This window comes from Pinus tabuliformis, chromosome 1_2, assembly GCF_031772625.1.
Source record: "Pinus tabuliformis cultivar Carrire ecotype Pingquan chromosome 1_2, CPIR1, whole genome shotgun sequence".
NCBI lineage: Eukaryota > Viridiplantae > Streptophyta > Pinopsida > Pinales > Pinaceae > Pinus > Pinus tabuliformis.
The window spans coordinates 471,107,726-471,135,193 of record NC_142298.1 but is presented as its reverse complement, the minus strand read 5'-3'; positions in this window follow the sequence as shown (position 1 = coordinate 471,135,193).

Here is a 27,468-nt window from a genome sequence, read left to right as displayed (position 1 = left end):
TCATCCACCTCACTTAACCCATCATACGTAGGTAAATCCCTTACCTCCGTTGATACACAGTGCAACGATCTTCTCATCATGTTACAGTTCAACATGGTTACCTCGTGTAACTGGTTCTGCCATCGCTCTATCTCCTCATCAGAATCCGATGTGCAGGATCTTTCGTGGTCCCATGATATTCATCCATCTATGGTTGGGTTTACCCATTCTTGCTCTCTACGTCCAAATCGTCGTTGTTGTCGTAGTCACGCACCGGATCCATGTAGCATGATCCTTCTGCAAGGTCCAAAGGTACAACTACGCGTAGAGAATTTTTCTCAAAAATCATCCTGTGCTTCTTCAGATTTATCACTCCATTCATGTCAGTGGCCCAATCTATTCCTAAGAGCGCGGGGTAGGGATTGTTGTCATCAACAATCTCTATTACTTCGATTTCTGGTAGCGCGCTTGCTCCTTTGATATCCACTGTGATTCCCTGCAATCTCCCCATAGGTAGGATCTTTTGCTAGTTCACCATTAACAGTTGGATAGGATACCATTGTAGCATAGGCCTTCCCATGTGCTCCCATGTCTGCTTCAGTAGGACATTTGCATCCGATCCTAGATCCAGAATCACTTGGTCCATCTCATATTCTCCAATTTTCACGGTCAGTCTCATTTCCCTTCCTGTTCACATCATGTGATTTCTGAGCTTCCGGACTACATGCAATTCTCCTGGTGCGGTCCCCGTGCATCTATTTATGAGTTCCTGCATCCCCTTTATAGCCTTGTCGTCGCACAACAGCTTCATGCATTTCCAGGAACGTTGTGAGCCAAAATGGGTCCATTTCTGGCTCCAGTCTATCTTTACTTCCTAAAGTGGAGGCATCAGTGAAGGTCTTCTTGGCTTCCATGAAGGTTTCCTTAGCATGCTCCAAATCAAACTCTCGTTCCTTTGTTGGAGCCTTGCGAACTCAAGTACTTTGTTTAGTCTGCTTGCCCTTTTCATCCCCCATCGTGATTCCACTTCAGAGCACAATATTCACATTAGGGTCTTCCTCACGCAACACTGATCTCATCATTTTTAGGTTCTAAGTCGGGAGAGGTTGGAGCGATCCTTTATCGTGCAACCACGCTATTAGTTTGGGACAATCCTCCGTCTCATGATCAAACAATGTACAATAAAAGCATGATGGCCACGTGGGATTTTTACAATCGCAGGCATAATGTCCTGGCCCTCTACAATTGTAAAATATCAGATGTCAGTGACCTCTTCCAGGTCCTCCTCCACCTCGGCCCCGTCCGTGCCCCTGAAATTCAGTTCACGCCATCCCTACGTTCTGCTCAAATGCCACGTTTTGGCATGAACTTTGAAGGTAGGAGTCTGGTCCATCATCAACTCATAACTTCTATAGGTGTGCTCATCATGTCCCACTGATCTACAGAAATTACAGAACAACTGTTATGAATTCTGTATGTACTTATGTAATAAATGGCAGCTATCTGTAGCATGCTTTCCTCCTATTTGACAAATCACACACCATAATGTAGGCACCGCGCTCAGTCCTGCTTGTTCCTCTAGTCTCAATGGCATTGGTCCTCCCCCCACGAGGTAGTTCGTGAACACTAAGAAGTGGTTCTTGTCATGTCCCTGACCCTTGCACTTTATGCACCATACCTCATCGTGCACTTCTAGGTGAACCATCTTGTCTTGTTTCAAACTTTGCATCTCAAGGAACAAGTTTTTCAACTGTGCGTGAATCTGATGAACCCCCAAGTTGGGATCCTATATCGGGGTCTCGTGCAATCTCATCACAACCTCCAAGGCCTCAGCCTGAGTTGTTATCCTCTGTTGTGACAGCATGTTCCTTAATTGCAGTGTTAATGATGCTACAAACCATTTGCAGTGTTTTCCATCTGTCAACGTCATGTTAGCTTCACGAATTGTGCACTTCAGTCTCTGATCCAACTCCCAAGGGGTCTCGCCTGGTAGCATTGTGATTTCCTTGAACCCAATGATCGACTGTGCCTCTGACTTCGGCCTTCTAAATTATTTGTTTAGTGTAGTTTGAATATCTACGATCTCCGCATTCGGATTTTCATTGGAATGCTTAATGTACCAGGTCAGCGCGTGATCCTGCAGAGCGCTAACCAACGTCATTTCTTTATATTGTCATCCATAACTCCCTGCACTTCCCATACAGATTTTATCACAAACTAAAATTGGTCTGAATCTTCATTCCCTACTCCCTTGAACACTAGAAACTTTATCGCGCTTGCCATATTGATTCATAGTGGTGGTGGAGGTGGTATGGGAGAAGATGGGGGTGAAGATGGTTAAACTGGCGGCGATGTGGGTGGGGGTGGTATGTGTGGAATCCTCTGCCTTATCAAATTGATCACACTTCTTTGTGAGACCTTCGCAAGTTCCTCCTCGTCCCCTCGTAGAGCTGAAATCAAGGGGCTAGTTTCTAGTTCTGCACTATCTTCGTTCATGTAGATTCTCCCACTTCACATAGCCCCAAACATCAATTTATTCACATAACCTGCTTTTCACATAGTAGCATTTTAATCCAAGTGTTCAAAGACTTAACGTACTTACCTCGCGTCCTTTGAGGAAGCATCACTCTGCCTCGCTATAGCTGACTAAAGTATCTATCGCAAACTTAGTGATGTATGCGCACTAACTCTGGAGTCCACACAATAGGTCTGTTGAGCTTACACCCTCCTTGGTTATCTTATAGCTTCACGATCCACTCATATAGCTCAATAGGGAAAGATGCGAAGAAAATTTCGTGGATCTCTGTGTATAAGTAGCAGTCCAACCACTCTTCTTTTGATAGTCGCAGATTCCTATTCTCCAGCACAGTGAACTCGTGAATCTTCCTTTCCAACCAATCTTCAATTCCTTTGTTTGTTGGATTCCAGTGATAGAAAATCATACATATCTATGCAGATCCTAGTCCCGACAAAAGAACCATTTGTTGTCTTGTAGGGGCCTGACCCAGGTTCAGAGTTAATTAGCCAAACAAATCCCTGTACTACTGGCCCTTTTGGCAACAATCCATGGAGCACGAACTAAGGTCTCACCTGAATTAGTATGGAAGGGTGTTGGAGCTAGGTTTCCACACCCTTGAGATGTCTAAGAGGTTAAAATGGTCCAAATTCGCATAGGTTACTTTGCGCACTTCCCTGCCCTGATATACTTGCCTTCGCACAACCCTAACCAGGGGCTGTGGGGCTTCTGTGCTACGCTATTTCCCTAAGTCACACCCAAGATCATACCTATCTTCCTACACTAGTTAGTTATCTTCGCGTAAATGAATGCCTTACGTTATATTTATTTATACAACACATTCATATGAGTTCGCACAGCAAATAAATAGTACATTTTCAATTTATACCCAATAATACATTAAGCAAGAAAAGATACATAGAAATATGATAAAACTTCTCTTTATTTATGCTTCCAATGGTTACAGACTCAACCTACCCAACGCACTCAACTGGAGGGGTCCGCGCACTCAATTGTGGACTACTAGGCCTCTGGGCACTCAGCTGCAGATCCTTCTCCTAATCTACGACCCAAAGACACACTTTGCACTTCGACTCAATCCCTTAGACTCCTCATGCTTCTATTTTATTTCTTCTCTTCACTATCTTCTACACTTAGAGCCTCGCTCTATTTATACAATCCCATGGTCCATGGACCATGGGCAGGTCTATCAAGCCAACATTACATTACAAAAACAACAGCGAACAACCCTGTGACTCTATTATGACTTCGCGCCCACAAATTGCGAAGCCTTTACAAAGGACTTAGTCAAAACTTGGGTTTTAAGCCCCAAAACATGTCTTGGGGGGATTCCATGCCCAACAGCTGACTATAGAAAAATAGACTTTGAGGTGTTGGCCAGGGATGTTCATCCCATTGACCAAATAGAATTCCACAAGCAGGTAGGAGAGATTATCTACTCCACCTCGACTGGGAAGGCCATGGCTACACATAAGCTCCAGAGTTCATTAGATAACATTACAACTCAATATAAATTGGAAAAGGCCTCCTCACAAGCCAAGGACAACATAATCAAGTCATTGGAGGACTTGGTAATTGAGCTAGTAATTGAGAATCAAGTCTGCTGAAAAGTTGATCAAGAAGAAGATTGGGGACATTGCAGCTTTCAAAAAAAAACTAAAACTTCCTCATTCATATCACCCACAGACAAAAGAGGTCCTGGAGAGCCAGCACATCAGGAGGAGATGACGGACCTGGTTCTACAATTGAATGATCAACTAAAGGAAATGGAAAAGGAGATAGACATCTTGATACAGTTAAAACAAGCTAGTCTTGAGACTGTGGCTACCACTATTATCCCAACAGTTACTACTACACCATCCACCTTGGCAAAATCATTAAATCCTACAGCTCCAATGGCAACACTGCCGGCTTCTACATCAGCAACAGGGTCAACAACAACATGCTCAATAGGAGACAAGGCTAGTAAATTGGTCAAGGTAATGGAATTTATGTCTATTGAGACCACAGAAATGAACAAGCTCAAGGAAAAGGTAACCAGTCTAGAGATTGACTATAATCTTGCACAAATTATGCACAATGAAGAAGTGCAGAAATCAACCAGGATGAATGAAAGAATAAAAAGCTTAGATAAGGAACTGACTTTGAAGGAAACCCTTGGACAGGCTAAGGAAAAATTATGGGCCAATATCATTAACTCTACCAATGATATTTGGCCATCCATTCAAGTAATTTTTGAACAAATTGACTTGGTGAAAGAGGATACAGAAGCCATACAGAGAGTGAAAACAAAATTGGGAGACATACCAGAGGAAGCCACAAGGATCATTCACTTCCTTAACTCCAAAAATAAGTATGAATTGCAGGAATTAGAGATACCTGACAGAATAGGTACAATACTAGAAGTAAAAAGGGTCCTCACCAAGAGAAATTTAATGCTAAACCTTGAAGATAAGTGCCAAACCATGCAACTAGCTATAGACAGGTTCATGGTTAAATTTGAAGTTTTAAGGCAAAAGGATCTGCCCAATCCCTTGCTAATAAATGACAAGTTAATTCCATAGGAGGAATACAATAGAAGAATTAGAGAAGTGGCCAAGGATAAAGTGAACACTTCATCTATGAAGGGGATGCCAACTGGTAAGGTCCTATACCAAACTTTTGAGAACTTGTTTTACCTCCATCATGAGGTAAAACAATTTTTTGTGAATAAGCCCACTTTTCCAAGTACACGGAGGCAGATGAGATTTATAGGAAAATGATAACTATCCAATTACCATATGCAAAACCGTGGGAGAAATTGAATGACTTACACCAGAAATACATAGTCAAAATGTAAAAATGTACAGTAAGAGTAAAAGGCATAGTAAAAAGATAATGACAGGCCAACCAAGTAAAAGAGTATCAGGTGAAAGTGTATCAATTTAAAGATTAGGGTGAAAAGAACATCCAACGTGAAGACCAACAATAAAGCAGAGATTAAAAGGCAAAATATCAAAGCTTAAAGACAACACAACCTAATAAAAAGGGACAACAAACAGTAGCTCAATATACGTCTCTATCTTCTTGCATGAAGAGATTTCTTTCTCCTAGATTAATTCCCAAGATAGCTTGGGATATTTTGTAAATTATTTTTGTATAAATACTTCATAATTCGAATTATTGGGTGTGGATTTATATACATTTGTAGAGTTATTTTGATCATAAACCTAAGTGCTATTGTACCAAATCTTTCAAGTTAGAAAACTAGACCAAGTAATAAAGATATTGCATTACAGGATTCATGTGTTGAGCTATCACAGTGAAGTATTTTATTTTTCAAATTTGTTATTTTCTTATGTATCTCACAAAGTTAAATGTTATCTAAGTGAATGAATTAAATAGAAATTTATTTCAGAATTTGTTTAAGTACACTCTGTCTTGACCGATTGATCTTTTTTATGTTTTCTTCTGATATCCAAATTTGAGAACCCTTAATTTCTCTCCCATCTTGGTTGATCTCTTTCACTTTCTTCATAATCCAACCTAGGGAACCCTTAATTTCTCCCTGGATCCGATTGAAAACCACTTCACCATCCAACCTTGATATTTGAATTAAGCTAACTATCTTGCCCTGTAGACACTGTTTTTAGAACTTGATCTAGTCCTATTTGCTTTACATTTGACCCCATAGCCCAATGGTAAAAGGCATCCCTCTATTCATCTAAGTAAGTGATCCCACCACCAAAATCCAAATCAGAACCCAATTACAATCATAACTGGCCTAAAATCGATTAACTAAACAAAGTTGAATCATAAAGAGAGAGCCCTCTCTGAGCATTAGGAAGGATAGATCCTAATCCCCAAAGTAGGTTTGTGGTTACCTATATCCTTTCTTTCCTAACAACTCTAGAGAAATTTTGGAGTGTTAACAAGAGGTATATAAAGTATGTTGATCATGTTATTGATTGGTTTGTACTATAGGTGGAGCAAGAAAGAGAGTTTAGTTGGAGCCTAAGTACATATTTCAGCGAAAACATCTCATGCTTAGGAGCAGAGCCATAGAGAAAGTTAAAGTGTAGTGGAAGAACTTTGGGCCCGAAGAAGATACATGGGAGATGGCAGATCAGACACAGGCCATGTATCCTTCAATATCTCTAGCTTGATGCAAAGTAGTTTTGGTTGATGTTTGGTATATGTTTGGTATATGTATATAAGTATATGGATGTAAATGCTACCATGAGCTAAGTTATAAAGCTTCAATAAGCTGTATGGTTGTTATCTTTTCATGTTGTCGTGATGTTTTTTCTTTTGAGTAGGTTTTCATTGTAAATACTGCAATGAGCTAAGTTACAAAGCTCCATGCACAATATGCTTGCTTTTCAATAGTTTTCCTGAGGTCTTGGTGTGGTTTAACACTGAAGATGGTGTTCCCCAAGGGGGAGGGTTTTGTAATGACCCTGGTGAAAATTTCACATAATAAAATTTAATAAAGGAAAAATAAGACTACGGTTAAGGGACACATATTCCAAGTTTGGGCAAACATGTCCTAGTGGGCATCATTGGATGTGTTTATGGCTAAAGGAAATTAGCAAAGGAAAAGGAAAAGGCATTAAAAGGAAAAAAGGAATTTTTGGCACATTAATTTTGGAAAATAAAGGAAATTAGGAGAAAAGTAAGCTGAAAGGTCACAATTTTCATGTGAGGAGGAAATTGAAGAAAAATAGCGGAAAATGAAGAAAATAGAGGCCTCATTGATAAAAAGGCTTCTAAGGATTAGTTGGTAACCTTTTGTCAGTTCATTTTTTGAGTTCTCTCATTATTCTCTCTCTCTCACTCTTGGTCACTTAGATTTTTCTTGAAGCACACTACCATTGGAGCAAGGAAGGAAAAGAAAGCAAAAGGAAAGGAAGGAAAGCAAGGACCAAGGAAGGAAGAGCAAGATGAAGAAGCTTCAACATAAATACTTGCAGGTATCATACTGCATGTGTGATTTCCTAGCTAGTTTTGACATGCATGTCTTTTCATGTTGTTGTATGTTTCTCTTGCTATTGGTGGCATGCTTTTGTTGGGTTATGACAATGGTTTTCAGCCTAACCTTGCCTTCTTCCAAATGCCACGGTGTGTTGGAATTTTTATCTCGGTTTTGAGCTTTGGAATTCTTAGATGGATTTCGGAATCCAGGGTGGAGGTGGTCTCAAGGTTCATTCCCAAAGGCCTAGTAATCCCTTGACCGATTTTCATGGAATACACGATAAAACCTAAGGGAGGTATCTCAGTTTAGGGGCTAGTGATCCGGGATTAGATTTTGGTAAATCTAGAGAGATAAGGAGACAAAAAATTCCTCAACGATAGTGATGGATTCTAGATGGCCTCCCAAGTTTGGTTTGGTCTTTTGATCAAAGCACTGATTTTGGTGTGATCATGGTTTGGTGAGGGTGGAGGTGGTTTAACCTTTGGATTCCATTGGCTTTTTTTGGATTGGTTTTTCCATGAGATCCCACATTCATGCTTGAAATATGGCACAGGGGTGACTGGATGAATGATTCAAAGATTTGGTTCAGCCATGTCTATGGTTGGGTGGTATGTGGAAGTCCCGAACTTGGTCGTATTTTCCTATGTTTAATAAGATCTAAGTTCCCTTTCTTTTGTACTTGTTTATATGTGGAGTTAATCATTTTATCTAACTATTATTTACATGGTTTATGTTGGTTATAAGCATGGTTAATTAACTGGTTCATTTCATGGTTATTTCATGTATTTACTTGTAATTGTTAAAATGATGGATGCAAGACCTAATTAATGTCATAACAATTCAAGGGAGAAGATGGCGATCCTTCTTTTCATGTTTCATAAGAGTTTTCAGTCATTCATGCTCTGCCTTGTATCCTAGACCTGTAGATTCTATTGATGCCAAGTGTTTGATAGAATTTATGTCCCGGTTGGGGATGGTCAAGCCTAGTCTTGAAGTTTATTTTTGGTTTACTAGTCTTGTCATCATGTGTTTGATGGATTTTGGATGTTACAAGTTCTAGGTAGTGACTAGAATATTGGGCTAGAGAAGTGCCTTAAATTCCATGGACACTAGCATAGTTCTACTGGGAAAAGTCCCTGGACGCAAGAATGCAAGCTTATGGAAGCGTCCAGAGGTCCCTCGATGCTAGCATGCCTATAGCATGGGAACATCTAGAGGTTTAAGAGTTTAAGAACTCTGTGGGACCCAGGGGTAGGATACCTGAGTGGCTGGGATGCCTCCTGGGAGTGTTCTTGATGATGTGGAAGGTATGGTTGATGTCTTTCCATCGATTACATTTCCTTAAGGTCACAAAGGAGGTTGAATGCCATCATAGTGGCCTCTTGTCACATGTTTACCCTAGTTGTCCAGTTACTACGGTAGATATGGGAGGAGGGTGTTACATTACCTTTTTTTTTCTGATTTATGTTATTCAAAGGAAAAGAACATGAATGAAATTATTTATGATGATGACTTGAAAAATGAAAATTGTCAGCCTCTTTTCTCTTCAAAATTGGTTTTGACGTCTGACTCCCATATTCCCAATTCCTTAAGTAAATCTATTTTTGAATATGAAAAGAACATTAATCAAAAAATTATTTCAATTAATTCTCACTTTCAATCATTTTATCATCTTTGTTTTCACGAATCTATCCCCATCTTTTATTCATATGATGATGAAGTATCATTTTTGAATAATAAGATTGAAATATTCTCATTGCCACAAATGAATGTGAATAATAATTTTAATCTCATAATTTTTGCTCACACTCGCGGGAAGGATCTTTTTGCAAATAAATATCGTTTGTGTTGTACCATTATTTGTAATATTGATGTATATTATAATTTGTCTTTTTCTCATTTTCTTCAGTTTGAGTTTGTTTTTCTTTCAAATTTCATTTTTGAATTTCTGAAAACAATATGATGACACTTTGAACATGATGACTCCATACCCTCCTCAAGTGCACTAATGAGCTTATGTGAAAATATATTCCATAACTTTAAGCATGAACATCAACTACTTCTTATGCTGAAATATTATTTGTTCATGTTTGGCCAATTCATGTTTGGGTTCAAATGCGTTTTTTTCAAATTTTGGCACTTGCAAGTGCATCATTACTTTCTAGATAGTAATGTAACACTTCTATAGAACTTATAAATGTTCATCCATACTTTATTGATTCATTTGGAAAATATTTGGAAGTTTCAATTCTCAAGAAGATTTCTGACCTTTCTTTTGTACATAATATTGTTAGTTTTTAGCAGGCTTCAATATTTAAAAATATGTCATTCAAACATGGCCCGATATTTCTTCTTCCTTTGAATTTATTCCAATCATCCATGAAATAAATCATGTTTTTCATGATCCCATAGGTAGATTTTTGGAAGAATTTCAAGGTAAGAATTTTGTAAATAATTTTATTTCGTTGAACTTGTTAGATGTACATAGTAGGTTGAATTTTTCTTTTGATAATCCAGCTGCAATTTTATTTTTGTTTCTAATTTTCAATATTTTTCTATGTACATAAATAAAACCGAGGGAATGGTTTCACTTGAAGTATGAATATACTTAGTCATATGTTCTCTCATTTAGTTAGTGTAGGAGTAGGATAAATTTTGTTAGTTAGTTCGCCTTTCTTTTATCTTCTGGTTTAATTTGTAGAGTTTTCAATAAATGTTGGTAATGAGCTCAACTATGTTCTTGGTCTTCTTTACCTTGATTTAGAGACATCATTTTAAGAATAAGCGAACATGTTCAGGGAAGTATTTATTTTATCATTAGAATTTTTATTTTTACGCTCTGTATTGGTGTTTCTCTTCATATTTCCTTTCTTTGAAAATAATAATTTTTTATTTATGCAGATGAAATGGAATGTTGGAATCTTTCTTGTTTAGATTTGCTTCTCGCATTTTAAATGTTAAAATTAAAGATCCTACAAGAAAAAGAAAATCGCAAAATCTTGCAGCAAGTTCTCTTGTTCATGATTTGCTCATTCTAAATCTTACATTTGCCAAGTTAAGCCGAACCTTTGCATTGCAATCATTCATATTTCATCCACTTTAGTCACATTTATTTCTCCCTATATGATTCATAGCCTCTAGTTGGTAAATCTCAGAATCTCCTTCCTTTGCTTTTCGTTTCATTTTTAAGAGAATAACATTTATGAGATCTTTCCTTCGTGACTGTGAACTTTCAAGCTTATGGGGCCTGTCTTATATCGGAAGCATTTTAAAATATGCTCTGATATTTCTAGCCCAAGATCCATGTAGCCTTTTTATCGACTATCACACCCTATTCATATGTTTTTTGCAATAAATTGCTTGGTAAATAAAATGCCCCCCACTTCACTGTCTTCGCTTGGACCTTACGATGTCAAAGTATTGTAAGTTTATTTAAATTACAAAATGGTTTCTGAGATTTCTGATACAAGATTTATTCCCAATCACACATATTTATTGATCTCATACTCCTTTTCTCATAAACATATTTTAAAAACTTACAAGATTTATCTTCCAAGATTCCTATTTCCCTCCAAACTGAGCCTCTTCAATATCTCAGACTCATGAAATATCGTATTAATTTAATCTCATAGGCTTTTGGTCAACACATTAATTATTTGACAATTTGGCCTATTTGTCATAACCACATGGAGTCCTCATTGATTCCTTTTTTGTAGATTTTTTGTTTTATTAATTTTGAATTCCATGTTATCCTCGTATTTGAGATATTGTATGTATTTAAATTACAATTTCATAAAAAACCAAGCATTCATTCCTTGGTATGACATTGTGACTCCAAGGATATCCATTCTTCGTAGTATGTGCACATGGATCTTATCGTTGTGCCTTCATTGGACCTACATCCTCACATGTATATTTGGGCCTCTTTTAACTCTTCACAACAATATTCCTAGCTAACGAAAAGTTCATCACCTATGGCTCTATTATGTTTTTTCCTTTGCCTCACTATTGGATTTTCATCTCATCCTTCCGGTCATATTTTAGTGTGCATCCTTGTTTTCTTTTCAAGGAACTCTTGAGAAATCACAATAGCAACACAACCAATTGGTAAGGAAATTCGAAACACACAAAGGTAATGGATCATGTTCAATTTATGTTTGAATTCTCTAGTGGTTTTCTTATTTTTGATATATCACTCCATACTTATCATGCAAAGATTCAAGTCCTCTCCATATATGCATAAGTACTACGTAGGTTGGAATTTGATCTTGATTTATGAGATTTTATAAAACCTTGGAGCTAATATGAAATCTAAAAAGACAAAAAGAGCAATTCCCGTTACAATTCACAAAGAATCACATATTCATTCTCATTTCTGATGAACTTAATTTGCTTTAGATTCATTTAAAATGATTCATTTTTTGCCTAAATTTACTACTCGCTCTAGTTTAGATTTAATAAGCGATGATTTTGGGCCAATAAAAAATTCATAGAAAGCCACTTCTACATGCTTTTAATTCCAATCAAAAGAAGAGGTTATCTTTTGTTGGAGAAAATCGATATCTCTCAGCTAAAGTTTTAACAATTTTTTTCAATGGTAAGTTTCATATGCCCATTTTCATCATTTTCCATTTCTTTAGACTTTTTGCTAAAGTTTTTGTTTTTAGTTTTGCTGTTATAAAACCTTGTTTTGCAAGTCTTCATTAATTGTTTCACATCCATAAAAGCTAAGATTTGGAACTCATTCTCCTTGTTTGCTTTTGAGTTTTTGAAGAGCAGTTACGATGTTCATCAACTCAGGTAAAATGGGGAGTCCCTGAACCTTAAATTTGTTTCACAAGCATTTATTTTATTAAATAATTGTGAGGATGTTCTCATGTTCTCATGCAGGCTTTGTTTTGAAACCAAAATTTCGCAAAGGATAGAAACTTCTCAATCGACTTCATTTTACCTCATGCCTACTATTCACTTTATGGGTTTAGATCCTAATTAGTTTTAACTCTGAAAGATAGATTTTATTAAAATATCAACATAAGATGAACATGCATGCTTGTCTTATTTTACTTTTTTGTTGAGACATTTTTATAGTTAGTCTTGTTGGGGTTATCTTTTTAATTTGTATTTTTCTTCCATTTTTCCTTTTCTTATTTCACATTTTTGGAGTATGCTAATTTGTTTTGCTTTAGTTTGGATTTATTTTTCCTTTGTTGTTAGTTATGGTTTTGTTTTGGTGATACCACATAAAATTATTTGGAAGGTATTTTTCTTACCCAACATTGGTTGGCAGACATAGGAATTTTTACTCTGTCAATCTCATGGGTTCTTTTTTACCTTCAAAGGATAATTTTATGGAATTCTAAAGCCCTTTTGCCTTAAATATTTTCTATGGAGGAACATGCATCCTTTCCAGGTTATATAATTTATATTTTCAAGGAAAGAACTGGCCTGAGTTTAACTCAATGGATCCCTCCCATATTACTACTTCATACAAAATCCTCTAAATTGATAGTCACATTGAAAGATATGGAGTCAACATTATCAAAGTATTATATCCATTTTATTAAGTCTATTTTACCATCCCACCCCTTTCACTCAGCTACATCATAAACATAGCTTGCAAATGTTCTTATCAAAAGGGTATTTAAAAGGGGAAGCATGGGAAATATAAGCAAATCCATTAGGGTTATGGATGCTCGCTAGCAATGAGGCAATGCTTGTATGGAATTGAAAGACAACTTTGTCGGGTACTAACCAAGCTCGCTGGTAGCAAAGCAATGTTAGAGACCATTCATATCTATGGATATATGCTTTATCAAAAACTCCCTATCTATACCTTCTTCTATCACTCATACGAGGTAATCTTAACTATTAAATATTCCCCAAATTTTGGATTCCTAATTTTAGACTCAATCTGCATCGAGTACTTATATTTTTGAACTTATATTGCTCGAATCACTAGTGTGGGACCTATGGAAAATGTTTTACCGTTTGATGTCTTAATAGAATTCCTCACTTTTAAACTTCAGGTAAAGTTTGACTCATCATATTTTAACCAGAGATAATTGCTTCTTCCCCGTGTGTTTCCATTGTTGTTGTGAAATCACAACCCCCCCATTTTTTATCTTATTATCTTCATAATAATAAAGGGGACCCTTTACATAAATTTTGGTTAAAGCACTTTTAATATTTTCCTTTGCTTAAGTGTGTGACATTTTTACGAGATGTTTGTTTTCTCTAGATTTCCATTATGATTGCTTCATTGCATTTGATTTTTCGTGAGCTTTCCATAGGTTCTCATTTCATCTCATTTGGATGCACATTTTGCAAATGGTGTTTATCCAAAATTCAATGATTTTCACCACATGGGATAAAAAATGTACAAAATTTATGTTACTTTAATTTTTGTAAATTAATTAATTAATTTCAATATGTAAATATTAATTTTTATTTTTTAATTAATTATTATTATTTTTCTAATGGTCTTAGAGAACTACCACAACTAATATTGTATAACAATTAAAAGTATAAAATTAATTTTTCTATTTTAATTCCAATTTAAGGGATCCAAAATCCTGAGTGGTTATAGTTTTTATATGGAAATTAGTAGGTGGTTGTAGTTTATGGAGGGAAGGACCACCCAACGTGGCCCTCCTCTCCTCTCTCCTCCTTACCTAGGTCCCACATCATCTCAAAACTCAAGATCGTGTAACTCCATTCCCTTATACTTCTTGAGATCTTCCCCTCTGAGCTTTGACACCACCTCCTTAGTTATCCCTTATGCCTCCCTCTATATCTCCTTATATCTCCCCCTCGTAAATCGTGCTTATGCCTACCACTTCGATTTTCACCATGGCTCATATCATGGAAAAGCCATTATGTTTCTTAAAATATATTATAATTTTTTTAATTAATTTAACTTAATACTTTTAACTTTTAAATTTTAAATTAATTTGTAATTTATATAATAAATTATAATCATAATCTATTTTATAATTTTAATTAATTCATATATAATTAATTTAATAACTGTGATTAACTAATAATAAGTTAATTTAGTTTTTGTTAAGCTTGACATGACCATTCCATTTTCTATTAAAATAATCAAGTTTACACCATACAAATTAACCAGGTGGCCTCAATGTGCCTCGAAGGGAAACCAACTCTGTTGGCCATCGGTCCGCATAGTAAGCCATCCAAAAACTATACAGTCTTAATCTTTCCAGCCAAGCTAGATATGTCTTTGTTTCGTGTCCGTACACTACATAACTATATAAACTAATATTTGCAACATATAAATTAAAAGCTATCCGCTTAAAACAAAATTATGCATGGGTAAGAGTCTAACCCTTCTGTTCCTCTGAGGCAGGTGCAACAGGTGTTGGATCTTTGGCGGATTCCCCTGGCATATCACTCAGCTCCAATATACAATGGATATGGTGATTGATTCTATCCAACCTAATATCTTGTTTATGCAGCTGAAAGAGGATTTTCTCCAAATCCTTCTTATATCTTGGCATTCCCTGGTGTGTCACCGCCATTCCCACGGAAATTTTCTCCATCACCTTGCCTATTAAACTCTTCATTAACTAATACATGTACAAATTTTGCTTGAACTGTGTGATTCTTCCTTGAGCGTTGCCCAAATCCGAGACTAAGGTCCTCTAGTTATCCATTTCTTCGTCTGTCTCACTACCTTGTTTTACTTCCTCTTCCCATTCTTCCAGCAATTTCTAGATTCCAACATTCCTCCCCTCTCGGTAAGCCTCTGCTACTTTAGTGATGAGGTGTTCTACTGATTTCCTGCCCCTGTGTGGTTCTGACTTACTCGTCTCCTTGTATTTCCTTGGTTCCAGGCCTCTCCTACCATGCCCATGGCCCCTCACAGCACAAGCCATGACCTCTTTTCCAGCACACTGGTGACATCCACAACTAGTTAAATTAAAACACAAAATTTTAGTTGCACGCCACCCCCTGGTGACTTTGTTCTGATTGTTGTTTCCAATGTAATATGTCTTTCCCTGCTTCTCCTTTCCACCAATTCTCACCATATTCAAGCTCAAGTGGACAGAAGCCCACAACCTGCAATGGGGATGACCATAACCCATACCCCATGTCACACCCTTTTTCCCCTCCCCATTACTAGGGTTTGCATGTAGGTTAGCCAACCCTTACCCAAGCCGAGCTCATAGACCCCTTGTGCTTCTTGCAATTTTCTTGTTGTAGTTCAGGTTCCTTCCCCCTCTACCCAAGGATTAGTGGCTCTACCTCTCGGTTCCACCCAACTAGGTTTCCACCCAGATTTTCTAGCCTTGCCATCATTTCGGTAGGGGTTCCAATTAGCTTAGTGCTTGCTTTGCATGTAGCGAGAATGGCTGCACCCCAAGCCTCCTACCAGTAGTTTCCCCCTGCCCCCTTCTACCATCGCCTACCCCTCATCCATTTTCTTGCCACAGTAAAACCCCCCCCAGACCTTTTTTAAGGAGCACGAAGCTTCCCAAACTAGCAGCATACAATTTCCTGCCCAACAATGTTGGACATGGAATCCCTCCAAGGCATGTTTTGGGGCTTAAAACCCAATTTTTGACCAAGTCTTTTGTGAAAGCTCCACTAATTATGGGCGTGGAGTGCGAAGTTATAATAGAGTCATAGGGTTGTTCACCCTCGTTGTTGTAATGTAATGTCAACTTGATAGACCTACCCATGGTCAGCGGACCATGGGATTGTATAAATAGAGCAAGGCTCTAAGTGTATAGGACAAAGAATAGAATGGAAGCATGATGAGTCTAAGAGACTGAGTCGAAGTGTAAAGTGTGTCTCTGGGTTGTAGAGTAGGAGAACGCTCTACAACTAAGTGCGCAGAGGCCTAGTAGCACATAGCTGAGTGTGTGGAGCCCTGCAACTGAGTGCGTAGGACAGGTCGAGTCTGTAATCATTGGAAGAATTAATAAAGAGAAGTTTACCATATTATTGTGTATCTTTTCCTATTTTAATGTATGATTGGGTTTAAATTGCAAGTTTACTATTCATTTGCTTCTTGAACTCTTATGAATGTGTTTTATAAATAAATATAACATAAGAAATCCTTTTATACGAAGATAATTGACTAGGAATAGGAAGATAAGTAAGATCTCAGGTGTGACTTAGGGGAATAGCGCAGAGTGCTGCTCCAGCAGTACGGAAGCTCCACAGCCCCTGGTTAGGGCTGCGCGAAGGCAAGTATATCAGGGCGTGAAGGCCTGGGAAGTGCGCGAAGGGACTAACTGTTGGAACAGTTCAACCTCTCAGACATCTCAAGGGTGCAGAAACCTGGTTCCAGCACCCCCCATACTACTTCAGGTGATACCTCAGTCCGCGCTCCATGGACTGTTGCCAAAAGGGCCAGTAGTATAGGGATTTGGTTGGCTAATTAACTCTAAACCTGGGTCAGGCCCCAACCAACCAACAAATGGTTCTGTTTCGAGAATGAGATATGCATAGAGATGTCTGATGTCATATCATTGGAATCCGACAAAGAAAGGAATTGAAGATTGGTTGGACAAAAAGGTTCACGAGTTCGTGGTGCAGGAAAACAAGAATTCGCGACTATCAAAGGAAGAGTGGTTAGACTAACACTTATATACAGAGATCCATGAAATTTTCTTCACATCTTTCCCCACTCAGCTATATGAGTGGATTGCGAAGCTAGAAGATAACCAAGGAAGTTGTAAACTCGACGAACCTATTGTGTGGACTCCAGAACTGGTGCGCAGATTAGAAGCATCGGAGGATAAGATCACATGCGTTGTTGATCACTGGCTCGATTGAAGCATAGGACTCATCACTGAGTTCGCATTAGATACTTCAGTCAAATATAGTGAGGCAGAATGATTCTTCCTCAAAGAGCTACAAGGTAATTACATTAAATATTTTAACACTTGGATTAAAATGCTACTGTGTGAAAAACAGGTTATGCGAATAAATTTATGTTTGGGGCTACGCGAAGTGGGAGAATATATAGAAACAAAGGTAGTATAGCACTACAAACTAGCCCCTTGATTTCACCTCCGTGAGGAGGTGAGGAAGAGCTCGCGAAGGTCTCACGAAGAAGTGTGATAAATTTGATAAGGCAGAGGATTCCGCACATACCACCCCCACCCACCACCACCAGTTTCACTATCTTCACCCCGATCTTTGTCCATACCACCTCCGCCATCACCACGAAGCAATATGGCGAGTGCAATAAAGTTGCCAGTGTTCAAGGGAGTTGGGAATGAAGATACAGACCAGTTTTGGTTCGTGATAAAAGCTGTATGGGAAGTGCAGAGAGTCACGGACGACAATATAAAGAAGGCAACATTGGTTAGTGCTATGCAGGATTGCGCACTAACCTGGTACATTAAGCATTCCAATGACAATATAAATGAGGGGATCACAATATCCAAGCTGCACTAAACAAAGAATTTAGCAGGAAAAATTCGAAGCCGCAGTCAATCATCAGGTTCAAAGAAATCACATTGCTACTAGGTGAGACCCCTTGGGAGTTGGATCAGAGACTAAAGTGCACAATTTGCAAAGCTAACATGACATTGACAGATGGAAAATGCCACGAATGGTTTGTAGCATCGTTAATGCCACATCTATAGAATGCTTTGTCACAACAGAGGCTAACCACTCAAGCCGAGGCCTTGGCGGTCGCGATGAGATTGCACGAGACCCCAATACATGATCCCAACCTAGGAGTTCAGCAGATTCATGCGCAGTTGAAAAACTTGTGCCTTGAGATGCAGAGTTTGAAACAAGACAAGATAGCTCGCCTAGAAGTGCGTGATGAGGTATGGTGTGTAAAGTGCAAGGGTCAGGGACATGACAAGGACCACTACCCGATGTTTGCGAATTACCTCGTGGGAGGAGGACCAATGCCATTGAGATCGGAGGCACAAGCAGGACTGAGCGCAGCACCTGCATTATGGTGCATGATTTGTCAGATAGGAGGAAATCATGCTATAGATAACTGCCATTTATTACAAAAGTACACACATAATTCACAACAGTTGTTCTGTAATTTCTATAGATCAGTGGGATATGATGAGTGCACATGCAGAAGTTATGAGTTGATGATGGATCAGACTCCTACCTACAGAGTTCAGGTCGAAATGCAGCCCCTTGACCAGAACACAAGGATGGCATGAACCGGATTTCAGGGGCACAAATGAGGCCGAGGTGGAGGAGGACTAGGAAGAGGTCACGAGCAGCTGATATGTTACAATTGTAGAGGGCCAGGACATTATGCCCGCGATTGTACAAATCAAACACAGCCATCATGTTTGTAATGTACATTGTTTGATCACGAGATAGAGGATTGTCCCACGGTGACAACACAGGTGCGCGATAAAGGAGCACTCCAACCTCCCCTGACTCAGAACCTGCAAAGTAATTGGGTTCACAATGCTCCAACAAAGGAACCAGAGTTTGATTTGGAGAGCGCTAAGGAAACCTTCATGGAATCCAAGAAGATCTTCGCTGATGCCTCCACTTCAGGAAGTAAAGACAAACCAGAGCTAGAAATGGACCCATCAATGCTCACAATGTTCCTGGGAACATGCATGAAGCTGCTACGTGACAGCAAGGCTATAAAGGGGTTGTAGGAACTCATAAATAGATGCGCTGGGACCACTCCAAGAGAACTGCGTGTAGTCCAGAAGCTTGGAAAGTACACGACATGAATGGGAAGGGAGATGAGATTGAATACGCAGATTGGAGAATATGAGATGGACGAAGTGATTCTAGATCTACGATAGGACACAAACGTCTTGCAAAAGAAGACATGGGAGCGCATGGGAAGGCCTACACTGCAATGGTCTCCTATCCAAATGTGAATGGCGAACCAACAAAAGATCCTACCTATAGGGAGATTACAGGTAATCACAATAGATATCAAAGGAGCAAGCGCACTAGCAAATTTTGAAGCAATAGAGATTGTTGATGACAAAAATCCCTACCCCACGCTATTAGGAATAGATTGGGCCACTTACACGAATGGGTGGATAAATCTGAAGAAGTGCAAGATGATTTTTGAGAAAAAGTCCCTGTGCATGGTTGTATCGTTGGACCCTACAGAAGGATTGTGCTACCCGGAGCTGGTGCGCGACTACGACAAAGACAATGACTTGGAATGCATTTGCAAGATAACCGCACGAGAGCAAGACTGGGTGAATCCAACCACGGATGGATGAATCTCATGGGAGCACAAAACATCATGCACATTGGATTCGGACGAGGAAATTGAATGATGGCAGAACCGATTACACAAGGTAACCACACTGAACTATAACATGATGACTGGATTGTTGCGCTATGTATCAACGGAGGTAAGGGAGCTGCCTACATATGATGGGTTAAGTGAGGTGGATGACTTCCTGAGTCGATTTGAAAGAGAAGTGTCGAAACAACAATGTTTCGAAGCTTTGAAATGGGTACTGTGCGCTACGCCCACGAGGTGGTGGGGTACGCACCAAAGAAGTTTTGAGGACTAGTGCGAATGTAGAAGGATGATGCACATGCAACTTGGAAGCCTCAGATGCGATTGACAGAAAAGATTTCTAGAAGAAGCTGTCCACACACCCACCCGCTGGCATATGGTACGAAACCTGCGTGGAAGCACATAGTCTTCACATTAGGAGATATGGTCAATAAGCAAGTGCGGGTAGGGCAATGGCGCGAACGACCCCTCCGATTGGAACCACGAAGTATGGAAAGACCAAGTGCATAGAAGTTTATCCACACATAAGTCTTTAACAAAGTGTGCAAAGTGTTGAACAAGGCCCACAATGTGAAGCAGACTAGCTTGGAACTGTGCATACTAGCAGTTCTATGGGCTTATAGGACCATGTGCAAGAACCTGACAGCAGAGGCACCTCCAAAGCTAGAGTATGAAGCGAACACTATAATCCCCATAGAGCATGAAATTCCTAGTCTGCACATGAAAGCATTGGTAGATACAACATTTCGCGGAACCTTGGAAGAAGAAATCTAGCAAGGCAATTTTAGGCTCCAAGAACTTGAGAAAGAAAGGATGCGCTTAAGGAAGAAAAGCATTTTGATATAAATGGAAGTCAAGAAGCTGGAGGATGAGATAAAGGAAAAAAAATTCGATAGGAAGACCAAGGTGATAAAACAGGGTGTGCATGATCACGCTGACAAGTTTGAGGACTATCACTGCGAATTGATCAGTTTGATGCCTTGGCTTGGGCTGCATATTACTAAGCGAATCAACTAGGGTGGCACGCTGCAAATGATAAAGTGCACGATGTCGCCAGTAATAATAAAATGTGGGTTTTTTCCAGAAAAGGTGATGGATGACTGCATGACACCCTATACAGGTGGCGCGGCCACCTTGCTAGTCGTGAAAAGTATAGTCTTAGTGCTCTTGGAAGTTGAAGGAGGCGCAGGACTATAAACTACTGTGCCAGAGAGCTCCGTGATGTTGGAGTTGCGCACAGAAGCATAGAGTCACAGGATCTGCAACCGTGCAAGGGGGGCTGTGCTGCCACACGAGCTAGCCAGAAAGTGACCATTAAAGTCACTATTTACGATGTGATGGTCGACTTGAGACCAAATGGAGCGGGCACCAGGCATTTAAGAAGCAATTTACAGGCAATATTTTGGAAAATCTGCCACCAAGGGACCATTAATGAACTGGATTTGGGGGGAACGGTCGAATTCAAATTCAAAGGCACTGTAAATTACAAAGGGCTACCCAGTAAACAACACTTGGTCATTTGCGAATTGAGCAGTTGTATACCCCGCATAGCCTGAGCAGAGCCCTGTTTGACGTGTGTAGAGCGTTGACTGAGCCCCTGAGTATGCGAGCGATAGATTTCTAGTCAGACATGCTGGTAGCGTCTGAGGAAGTTATGGAAATTACAGAGACAACCACCAAAGAGGTTGCACAGGTCCTGACTGTAGGGGATGCCCCTGAAGGTGCCGGGATTGTGGCAGAAATCCCTAAATCATTGTGCACGCCAAGACCAAAGAAAGACAAACAGGTGATGGTTCCCATATGCGTGTCCCCACGAAACCTATTGCGCACCAAGCTAGCAATGGAGGAGAAGGGGAAGCCATTAACATAAAAACCAACGAAGAAGAGTAAGAATTGGAGGACCTTATTATTGAAGAAGACGAGGATGAAGGCATGGAGGAGGAAAGTAAGCCTGCGCACCCTCCAACAAAGTTTCTGCCTATATCCCCCCATGGAAGGGGAAGGCTAGAGTGCCCAAGGATCTTGAAGAGAGCGAGAGCTCTCTCTAGACCACGCTCCTCCTAGACAACATCATTTTTTAGGGCACACACCTGGGACGGGTGCCTAGCTTAAAATTTGAAGATTGGGACCTCTCTTACCATGAGAATTTCCCTCAACTAGAGACCGTGCAGCTCATGAAGCCTAAGCATAACACCACGGCGGGGGTTACTAAATTAGAGCCACGAGAGTGGTTGCACGAAGTGGAAAAGGCAGGGCTACTAAACTAGCTTTCAGTGCCGCATTTCCACCGCACCCCAATTACAATTTTCATCATCAGGCAGCTGCTCTGCCTAGTGCATGGTGGGTGTTTATGGCTGGAGGATCCCATCCCCATCACGGAACACTTGATTCACCACATCACCCGGCTACCATGCAAAGGAGAGGACCCTACAGATATCTCAGAGGGGAAAAGCAGTGACTTGGCCATCGCGGAGGCCATGAAGAAGAAGTATAAACTGGAAAAGAAGAAGTGGGGCTATGCCATATCCAGCATCAACGACAAAGCAGTAAGAGTGGTGACCCAAATACTGGTAGGTAAGGTTATGTGCAAGTTCCGCATGGATGAGGTACCCGCGTCGGTGGTAGCACTTGCTGAGAAGTGCGCAGAGGGGGTCCAGTTTAACTGGTCCAAGTTCCTCTGCAAGGAATTCTTGGAGAATTGCTGCGAAGCTCAGGAACAAGGAAAAATATTCCACTATGCATGGCTTCTGCTATCCATAGTGCTCGTGGCAAGGGAATTGTCAGAGGATAGTCATCTCCCCACAATTAACAGGGATCTGCCAAAGGCCGCGAAGTACGCTTCACTCTGGGCCACAAAGGATGCAATTCGGATCTGTGACAGTAAGATATTATGGGTGTTCATGGAGATGAACATCAGAATGGGGATCAACCGCAAGTCGCAGTTATCACCCATTGTCTACAATAGCCTGCAAATTTTTGTAGAGTTTAAGGCAGACCTCCACAACATATAAATCAGAGCGCGCAAGGACTCGACCAAGTAATGGAGAGAGCTACCCTTTGTAGCCACGGAAAATGTAATCTTTAATGTACTAGAGACATGGCCGTTGGAGTGGCATGCTCCAGACATCGCAGCAATGGAGAAGTCTACGGCGCAAAGGAAGAAAGAGGGGGCCAAACTACACATGGCACAGTTGGTCGAGAAGAGAAGGAAGGAGGCAATGGCAACAGAAGCGCAAGAGGCGTGAGATGCTGCATATATAGCAGCTGAACAGAAAAAGGCCACAGAAGCAGCAGCAACACAGGGGGCAGCCGCAAAGGCGTGTGAGGGCCAAAAGTCACCTTTGCATGGGTAAGAAGCAGAGGAAGAGGAGGGAGGCACGAACCCACAAACCGTGTCAACATAGCTGAAGCACTAGCTCTCGGTCGAGTGGACAGGGCCACACAAGAAGGCCAAGGCATCGAAGTTGTCTATTGACCCAATCACCCTTACCGAGGGTGATCTACACGACATCAGCGAGAAAGTGCATGATGTCACCTCTGAGGCCCTCCAAAATTTTGTGCAAGAGAACCATATTGTGTTGGGGGCCCTCAGAGTGCAGCTGCAGGAGTTGTAGGTGCACACCCCTCAAGCTCGTACCCTTTCGACCAGCCTCGCAGTCAGGACAATGGAAACAGAATAGATGCTGCATGCTCAGGTGACCAATACCATAGTGCTTCAAAAAGGGGCATTGGTGACAAAAAATGAGTCCAACAGGCCTACAATTAGCGTCCTAAAGGGTATCAGAATCAACATGGTTGCACTCCCGCGGGAGACATTATACATTCTGTAGGATGGGATTACTACAGAACTATGGGTTAGAGAGAGTCATGCACTGCAAGTACTAAGCAAGCAGAAAATCAACATGGAATAGTTGATATTGCAGTGGGACGAAGTGGTGTTACAAAATCAATAGCTGGTACAGGTACTGGATGAAGCTTGTTAAAGCATCCCTGAGCTGGCTATCCCAGTAAACACACCAGCAGAGGTGTGCATCCATAGGCTAGCAGCATGGGTGCGAGAGGCGTGGGAGGAAATGACAAAGGTTTAGTTAGAGCTAAACCTTCAGATCATAGAGTTGCAATTAAAAGTGCAACCGTCCACCCCTCCGGAAGTAAGAGAGCAACACGCTAATGCTATTACAACGGGACTGGATGAGATTGGCAGTGCAGTGAGAGACTGCACCAAAATGTTGGAGAAGTCATTTGAGGTCCTCACGAATCTACAGGAGGACTCCAACATCTAGCACTTAAAAATTGAGGTATGAGAACTCCAGCAGTAGTATGACAGCGTCAAAGGAACTGTGCAGATGGTGGCACTCACTCAGAGGCTCGTGCGGATGCAACATCCCAAAGCACTGAAAGAATTGGTGGATGTAGCACGGCACAAAGAAACAATCTTGAAGGCATGTGTTTAGCCTTAGATCGATGAGGTCTTCACCATCATAGTAGTAATTGAAGGTAAGCTTGCACAGATGTAGGGAACACAGGCACATATGCAAGGAAGTAGTTCTTACACCGCAGTCTTGGAACAACACGTACAGGAGATCTAGCAGGCAGTCGCTTAGTGCGTTGTTGACCATGCAGCGGCTCAGATAGAGTTGGAGGGACTCCATGTGAAGATCTTCGTGCTGATAGAGTAACTCGAGGGTGAGTCACGATGTTTTTATTGGGGGCTTGTTGGGCATGGAATCCCCCCAAGGCATGTTTTGGGGCTTAAAACCCAAGTTTTAACCAAGTCTTTTTTAAATGCTCCATGAATTATGGGCGCGGAGCGCAAAGTTATAATAGAATCACTAGGTTGTCTGCCCTCATTTTTGTAATGTAATGTCGGCTTGAAAGACCTACCCATGGTCTGCGGACCATGGGATTATATAAATAGAGCGAGGCTCTAAGTGTATATGATAGTGAATAGAATGGAAGCATGATGAGTCTAAGACACTGAGTCGAAGTGTAAAGTGTGTCTTTTGGTCGTAGAGTAGGAGAAGGCTCTATAGCTGAGTGTGCAAATGCTTAGTAGTCCTCAGCTGAGTGCGGGGTCCCCTATAGCTGAGAGCGCAGGACAGGTCGAGTCTGTAATCATTGGAAGAATTAATAAAGAGAAGTTTACCATATTACTGTGTATCTTTTCCTGTTTTAATGTATGATTGGGTTTAAATTGCAAGTGTACTATTTATTTGTTGCGCGAACTCTTATGAATGTGTTGTATAAATAAATATAATATAAGACATCCATTTACGCGAAGATAATTGACTAGGTGTAGGAAGATAAGTAAGATCTCAGGTGCAACTTAGGGGAATAGCGTAGAGCGCTGCTCCAGCAATGTGGAAGCTCCACAACCCTTGGTTAGGGCTGCACGAAGGCAAGTATATCAAGGCGTGAAGACCTGGGAAGTGCGTTAAGCAACTTGAGTGAAGGGACTAATAGTTGGACTAGTTCAACCTCTCTGACATCTCAAGGGTGTGGAAACCTGGTTCCAACACCCCCCCATACTACTTCAGGTGAAACCTCAGTCCACACTCTGAGGATTGTTTCTGAAAGGGCCAATAGTATAGGGATTTTTTTGGCTAATTAACTCCAAACCTAGGTCAGGCCCCAACCAACCAACAAGAAGTCATGGGTATTACCCATTTGGCAGAAGGTATGGATGCAAAACTAGGTAATGGAAAGCAATTTCCTTCCCCATTACCACCAGTAGTTTTCTATCCCGTAGGAATTCTTACTAATTACCCTCCTCCCCCCCCAAGAAAAAACCCAACCAGAAAATAATTACAGTGCAAAGCTGAATTACATACCTGAAGCCCTTAGGAGTTCATTGTCGAGCTTGGCTCCTCATGTTCCAACGTCCTCCCACAACACTGCAATGCGACCCTTCCCCACAAGATAACCCTCTAACATTTCTCATCGAGTTATCTTGCGCACCTATATGCCCTACCTTACCTCCCATCATGCCACCTTTCCCACCTCTCCAACATGCATTCATGCCAACGGTCACCACACCCCCTGCCTTGAGCATGTGTGGGACGATGATACTAATTGCCAGGGTACTAGTCATAACTACAACTAGCATGTCCCAACTGTTGGCCCGCATCCTGCTGGATATATTGAGTTGTTGGGGGTCTACTTTATCTGCTCTGTCTGAGGTCCTGAACTAGTATTTCCCCTAGGGGTTTGAAGTTTTCATTGTAGGGTTGGACTGACCATTTTTTTTTCAACATTTCTTATTGATGATTGCATCCCTAGTTGGCCAAGAATTCGGCCCCTTTGTTCCCCTCCCTTCTGACATGTCTGACTTGAATGTATTCGAACTTGGGGATGATTTCACCTATCTCTTGGATGAGTCTTGTTGTCCGCCAGCTCTGGATGAGATTATCCCACTTAGTGCCATTGTTTAGTTTTTCCAACATATTTATGTCTTGGCTTGTGCGCCCTTCCACCTCTAAGTTTCGATATCCCATTCTAACATCTATTAGGAGACCCTGTCACACTACAGCAAACTCTACCTCATCGTTACTAGCTATTCTACAACATTCAACATAAATGAGCCGAGTGTTAGCTTGGGGGTCTTGGAAGAGGCCACCTAGCCCTGCCTCACCTGGGTTCCCTTTGGATGCCCCATCGAAGTTTAGTTTCATGAAGCCTTCTTCCGGAGGGGTAAAATGAGACTAGGATGTCGAACCTACCCTATTTATCTTCCACGTCATGGTGGCAATCATTCCTGGGGATAATTTGAGCTTCTGAAGGATACAAGTTTCTTAGGGGGCACTTGCCAGTCGTCTTGATGCCATGGCTTAGCAAGAATTGTTTCCCTGATATTCTGGACTATACCTTCCCATACTTTCTCCTAGGTAGTTGCTTTATTCTTAAAGATTCTATGGTTTCGTTCCTTCCAGATCACCCAGATGTTGAATCCTAGGGCCAGACCCCATGCTCGATTTACTACTGGGCTTGAGTAAATATGATTTCCCCATAGGAGGATTGTTCCTTTAATGCTATTTTGGTCTTGGTCCATTCTTTCGAAAACTCCTTGCATTTGCCTCCACTTTTTCTCTGCAAACAGGCATGTGTTGAGGATATGCTCCATGTCTTCTCTGTGTTGATGGCATAGCCAACAAAAGGAAGGCCCCTGAAATCCTCTTTTCTGCAATTGATCCTAGGTCAAGATGTGCCCTTTGCAAACCATCCAAAGGAAATGGGTTACCTTGGGCCACCATCCTCCCTTCCAGATTTTTTTCCATATGATATCTTGCCTATCCTGGTCTTGTCTTACTTGAATGTCATAGGCTTCGTTTATAGTGAAGGTGCCTTTAGTGGTATGTCCCCATCTCAAAATATCTGGATCATGACGGATCATTAGTTGTCTTGACTTCAATTATTTTTCAAGAGCTTTCCATTGTTCCATTTCTATTGCCTGGTCCCAGTGTTCCTTTGTCTTCCATCTCCTCCAACTTCCCATTCCTTGGTCTTCTTTTCAGAATTGTTCCAACACATGCTTATTCCTATCCCTGGTATACTAGTATATGTCCCTGATCTCGTGTATCTCTATCATTTTTTCTCTTTGTTGCCATGAATCCATCCAGAATCTTGCTGCTTTTCCATTACGAATCTCCCAAAAAGCGTGCTAGTTAATAAGGTGTCTATTACGGGCTGCTAGATTCCACACCGTCGATCCCTTTGGGGGATCTTGATATCTCAAGATATCCTCTGTTCTCTCAGGCATATTGT